The sequence below is a fragment of the Cornus florida genome, unplaced genomic scaffold, assembly GCF_030987335.1.
Source record: "Cornus florida cultivar Cherokee Brave unplaced genomic scaffold, ASM3098733v1 CherokeeBrave_3.0.0_Hap2_Chr07, whole genome shotgun sequence".
NCBI classification, from domain to species: domain Eukaryota; kingdom Viridiplantae; phylum Streptophyta; class Magnoliopsida; order Cornales; family Cornaceae; genus Cornus; species Cornus florida.
In genome coordinates, this window is record NW_026775577.1 from 64,571,506 (window position 1) to 64,576,298 (window position 4,793).

Genomic DNA, 4,793 nt, shown 5'->3' on the forward strand with positions numbered 1-4,793 from the left:
CTAGACTTTAAAACATTTTTCTTCGAAATCTCTTTTGAAAGCAAACCATTTGTTATTTCAACATCAAGTAAAGACTCATTTTTGTCATTTTCAAAACATTTTTCAATAACACAGACATTTTCATGCTTATCCATGGAATTCAGGGTTGGATTAAAAATATTTAACTTCACTTTCATCTGGCCAAATGAAATCTTTATTATCCCCATCTTATAATTGATGTTGGAATTTGTGGTAGCCAAGAAAGGATGGCCAAGGATAACGGGAATTTGGCTCTTAAGATTTGGGACCGATTCCATGTCAATGATGACGAAATCAACCAGGAAGAAGAACTTGTCAATTTTAATCAATACATCCTCAATAATACCCAGGGGCTTCTTAATTGATCGATCGGCTAGTTGCGAAACTACCGACGTCAGTTTCAAATCACCTAAGCCCAATTTAACATAAACCAAATGAGGGAGATGATTCACATTCGCTCCTAAATCCAAAATGGCCCGATTAATAACATGATCACCAATAGTGCAAGAAGTAGTAGGTGAACCGGGGTCTTCAAATTTTAGGAGGGTGTTATGTTACAAGATTGAGCTTACTTGCTCGCTTAAAACAACTTTCTTTGGTGCTTGGCTTTTGTTCATCCTGTTAAGGGTGCAAAGATCTTTCAAAAATTTGGCATAGGCCGGAATTTGTCTAATTGCATTCAAGAGAGGAAGATTGATTTTCACTTGCCTAAACACATCAATGATCTCATTAGCCTTATTTTATTTCCTTTCAAGAGAGGTGGATGCTTTCAAAGCATCCAGAAATGGAGCTTTAAGCTCAAAAAAAATTTTCAAAATCATTTTTAGAAACATTTTCAATAATGGACTCATTCACATGCAATGGAGAAGGAATATGATGTGAGACAGGACGTGTGTTAACTTTTGGTTGCACGGTTCACTCTCTTCATTGGAAAAACCAACTTGATTATCAACAACTCTTCCACTTCTCAAAGTGGTCACCACATTCACAGGTTCAAGTGTGTGACCTTCTTAAGAGGAATTGGTCTCTACGACAAATTATTGCTTGGGTGGTGGATTCAAAGACATTTTCCCTTTTTCCCTAGCATTCAATGTACTAGGTATTTTGCCCGACTTGGGTTTCTAGCTTTACAATCAATTGGGAATGAGAATGAAACAATTGGGTATTTGCCTCTAAAGTACTTAAAGCAGTTAGAACTTTTTCTTCAAATGCGGGACTCCTTGAATTTCCTTGAGAATATGAAGATTGGTTTAGAAAATGAGAGTTTGAAAATTGGTTACAATGTGATGCTTGATAAGATGAATGATAACCTTGGGAACCTTGGCCTTGCATTGGGGGTGGAACATACTTGTTTTGTAATCCACTTTGTGGAGGGTTTGAGCCTTTCCCTTGGCTTTTCCAATAGAAGTTTGGATGGTTCCTCCACTCGGCATTATAATAAGTGCCATAGGGATTATTCCCTTGGTTAACAAAAGCGGCATTCACTTGTTCATGGTGTTCACTTTGCACATGTCCATGAGGACAATTGGAAGTAGAATGTGAAATACTAGAACAAGTCATGCATTATTCATTAGATGGATGATGAATATGATTAGGGGAGGAAGACACTTGATTCACCGAATTTTGGTTGATCAAAAATTGATCAAACTTTTGAGATAAAGACTTCACTTTAGCGGCTATAGTATTAGAATTATCAACTTGATATAAGCCGACATTCTTCCTTCCACCTAAATTTCTATCATTTTTAGATGGCAAAGATCGATGAATTGAATTCTCACTCATGCTCTCATATAAGCGCCATACATCATCTTTATGCCTATCAAGATAAGATTCACCCATTAAAGCATCAACCATTCCTTTATAATTATCTGACAAACTTTTAAAGAAAAATTGAACCAATTACCATTTAGGAATGTCATGGTGTGGACACTTCCTAAGTAAGTCATTCAATCGCTCCCATGCCTCATAAAATAATTCCCCATCCCCTTGTGAGAATTCCCGAATTAAAGTTCTCATTAAATTGGTCTTTGATACTGGATAGTACTTTTTCAAGAACTCTTGTTGCATCTCTGCCCAAGAAGTTATCGAAAAAGGACTCAAATTATTAAACCAATATTTTGTTTTATCTTTAAGGGTGAAAAGGAAGAGTTTAAGCCTCAAAACTTTTTTCGGCATGTCCGTGTATTTCATGGTGGAATACACATCCAGAAACTCATCCAAATGCTTATAAAGTTCTTCACTTGGTAGCCCATGGTAATTGGAAGCATTTGAATTGTTTGTGGTTTAATTTCATAATGGTGTACTCTAAATGAAGGTAATTGAATGCATGTTGGTGCATTATACACATTTGGCATATGATGGTCTCTTAAAGCAAGAGGAGGATTCACAATTGGTGGCTCAACACGAGCACCATGATTTATTTGAACAATAGGAGGTGGTGGTGGAACAAAAAATGGCTAAGGCATTCCCAATGGAACTTGGCCTTGTTGTTGTGGAATGAAAGGTCTTAGCAAGTCTAATGGTACTTGAATGTTGTCATGGTGCACATTAGGGTGAAGAATGCCTTGTTGGTCGATGTGACTAAGGTCCTCCACATGGTCCTCATTATGTTCCTCCATTGATGAAATGGAGTTACTAGAATTACCCCTTCCCCTAGGATTACGAACAACTGATTCAAGATTCAAATTAAGTGGGACAAGAGTAGGATTTAATGACCTACGACTATGCATGCACAATCAAAACAACAGCTAGCAACAAGCAAGTAGCAATCACTTCTCCTCTGCAACAAGTCAATCAACAAACCTCCACATACATTGTTCCTATACTCCCATGCTTTCAATAATATGCAACAAAAATAAATTGCCTCCACACAGGCTCACGATTTATCTAAGAAATTAAAACTTGCCACTATGCGGACCGACGATTTAACTAGAGAGAGTTAGAAAAGCTCATAAAGGATCCTTAAGCAATTTCAAATTGTTTTTTAATTTTTCTTTGCCTTGCTTTACTTTGCAATTTTTTTTTTTTTTTTTAGCTCTTTATGCATTTGCTTTGCTTAGCTTAGCTTGCTTCTTTGCTTTAGAGTCCTTTTGCTTTACTTCTCTTTGTTCAACACACCTCACCAATCAAAAACAAACACAATAAGTAACCAAAATGAAATATAAAAAAAAAAGACAAGATCAAAAGAGTACTAATTCTAATTGTTTCCAAAATACGGCGTTGCCAATCCCTGACAACGGCGCCAAAACATGGTGTGGTCAATACCGAATTGCACAAAAGTGTGTAGTGTGGCCAAGTTTGAATTTAGAGAATGTCACTACCACTACTAACTATTAAAGTAGCTAGAGTGAGTAAGGATCGTCCCAAGGGAAAAGAAGCGTGTTTTGGAATCAATTGTTGGATTAATAGGTCGAATGATCAAAAGATGGATTTTATTTGATTAAACTATGGTTTAATTAAAATAATGCAAGAGAGTAACAATCTAGAAATTAGGGAAAGATAAATGAGAGAAAAGGTCTTGGAGCTTAGAGTTAACCACTAAGCTTCACTTCACCAAACACTAGCAATTGTAAATTAATGGGAAAATTTAAGTTATAAAATGTGTGTGTGTATGTGTGTCACTAATTTAAAACCAAGCATGGATGGCAAATAAGCATAGATTGTCTAGTCAATCTAGTGAACAGCACAAACTTTCAAATGAGACCATAAACCATTCAATTAAACCACAATTAGTGCACACACAAAAATCTAGAGAAATGTACTCTTTGCACTCATAAGTATGGAACATCAAACAATAAGAATGGATTGTCCACCTATCTAAGAGATTAAAGCAATTACACTACAACGAAGCTACTGACATGAAAATTAAATTAATTAAACTAAGGGTGTGGCACAATCCATCAAGAAACAAGTATGAACCATCAAATAAACCGCAAGAGTATTCAATTAAGTCCTATTCCTTGATCATTACTAGATCAACAACATCAATACATATAGACATACATCAATTTCATTAAATCTAGAGAAAAACACATGAACATTCATTCTAGCAAACTTAGCCATATGGATAGAATTAAATAGTCAATTGAAAGCATTAATCCATACAAATCAAGTAAAAATCACAAGATTTATATTTATTCATGGTCAAAACATTTATTATAACTAAAATCCCCAAAAATATATAAAAGGCTAGGTCTAGGAAGAAAACTTAGGGCTATCTTTAGCCCCAAGTAAAGGATTTAGCCACTCATTGTAGTGGTCATGGAACCCTCAAGGGCTAGCTTGGAGGTTGGCATCATCATCTTCATTCTTTCTTTCTTCCCAAAAACTCTAGTTCTAAAGAGAAAACTATTTCTAAGAAAGTGTCCATACCATGATATTCCTAAATGGCACTTAGTACAGATTTTCTATGATGGTCTTTCTGATTCTCAGAGGAACATGGTTGATGCATCCAGTAATGGAGCTTTTCTTCGAAAGAGTCCAGCTAACGCTTGGGAACTATTTGAGGCCCTAAGTGAAAATTCAATGCAACATGCTTTTTCCTCTAGGTCTAGTTCTTCACCTAGAATGTATAAGCTTGAAAAAATTTATAAGGTAGAAAAATCTAGTGAGTTAGCTGCTCAAATAGAAGCTTTAAACCATCGATTTGATCAAGTTTTATCATCTGCCTATGTTACTTGCTAATCCTCAAACTGTCTTACCAAAAGAAGTTTGTTTAATCTGTGCTAATCCTTCCCATGTTGCTGACATTTGCCCTATGATGGGACAATCATCTG

At 35.8% G+C, this 4,793-nt stretch overlaps 1 non-coding gene across 1 annotated transcript; it reads left to right on the top strand.

Moving 5' to 3' along the window:
* The first annotated feature begins 1,930 nt into the window (after positions 1-1,930).
* On the top strand, positions 1,931-2,037 carry LOC132268003 (small nucleolar RNA R71). The gene has a single exon (XR_009469159.1). It is a non-coding gene; the product is annotated as a small nucleolar RNA R71 (small nucleolar RNA).
* The last annotated feature ends 2,756 nt before the right edge of the window (positions 2,038-4,793 follow it).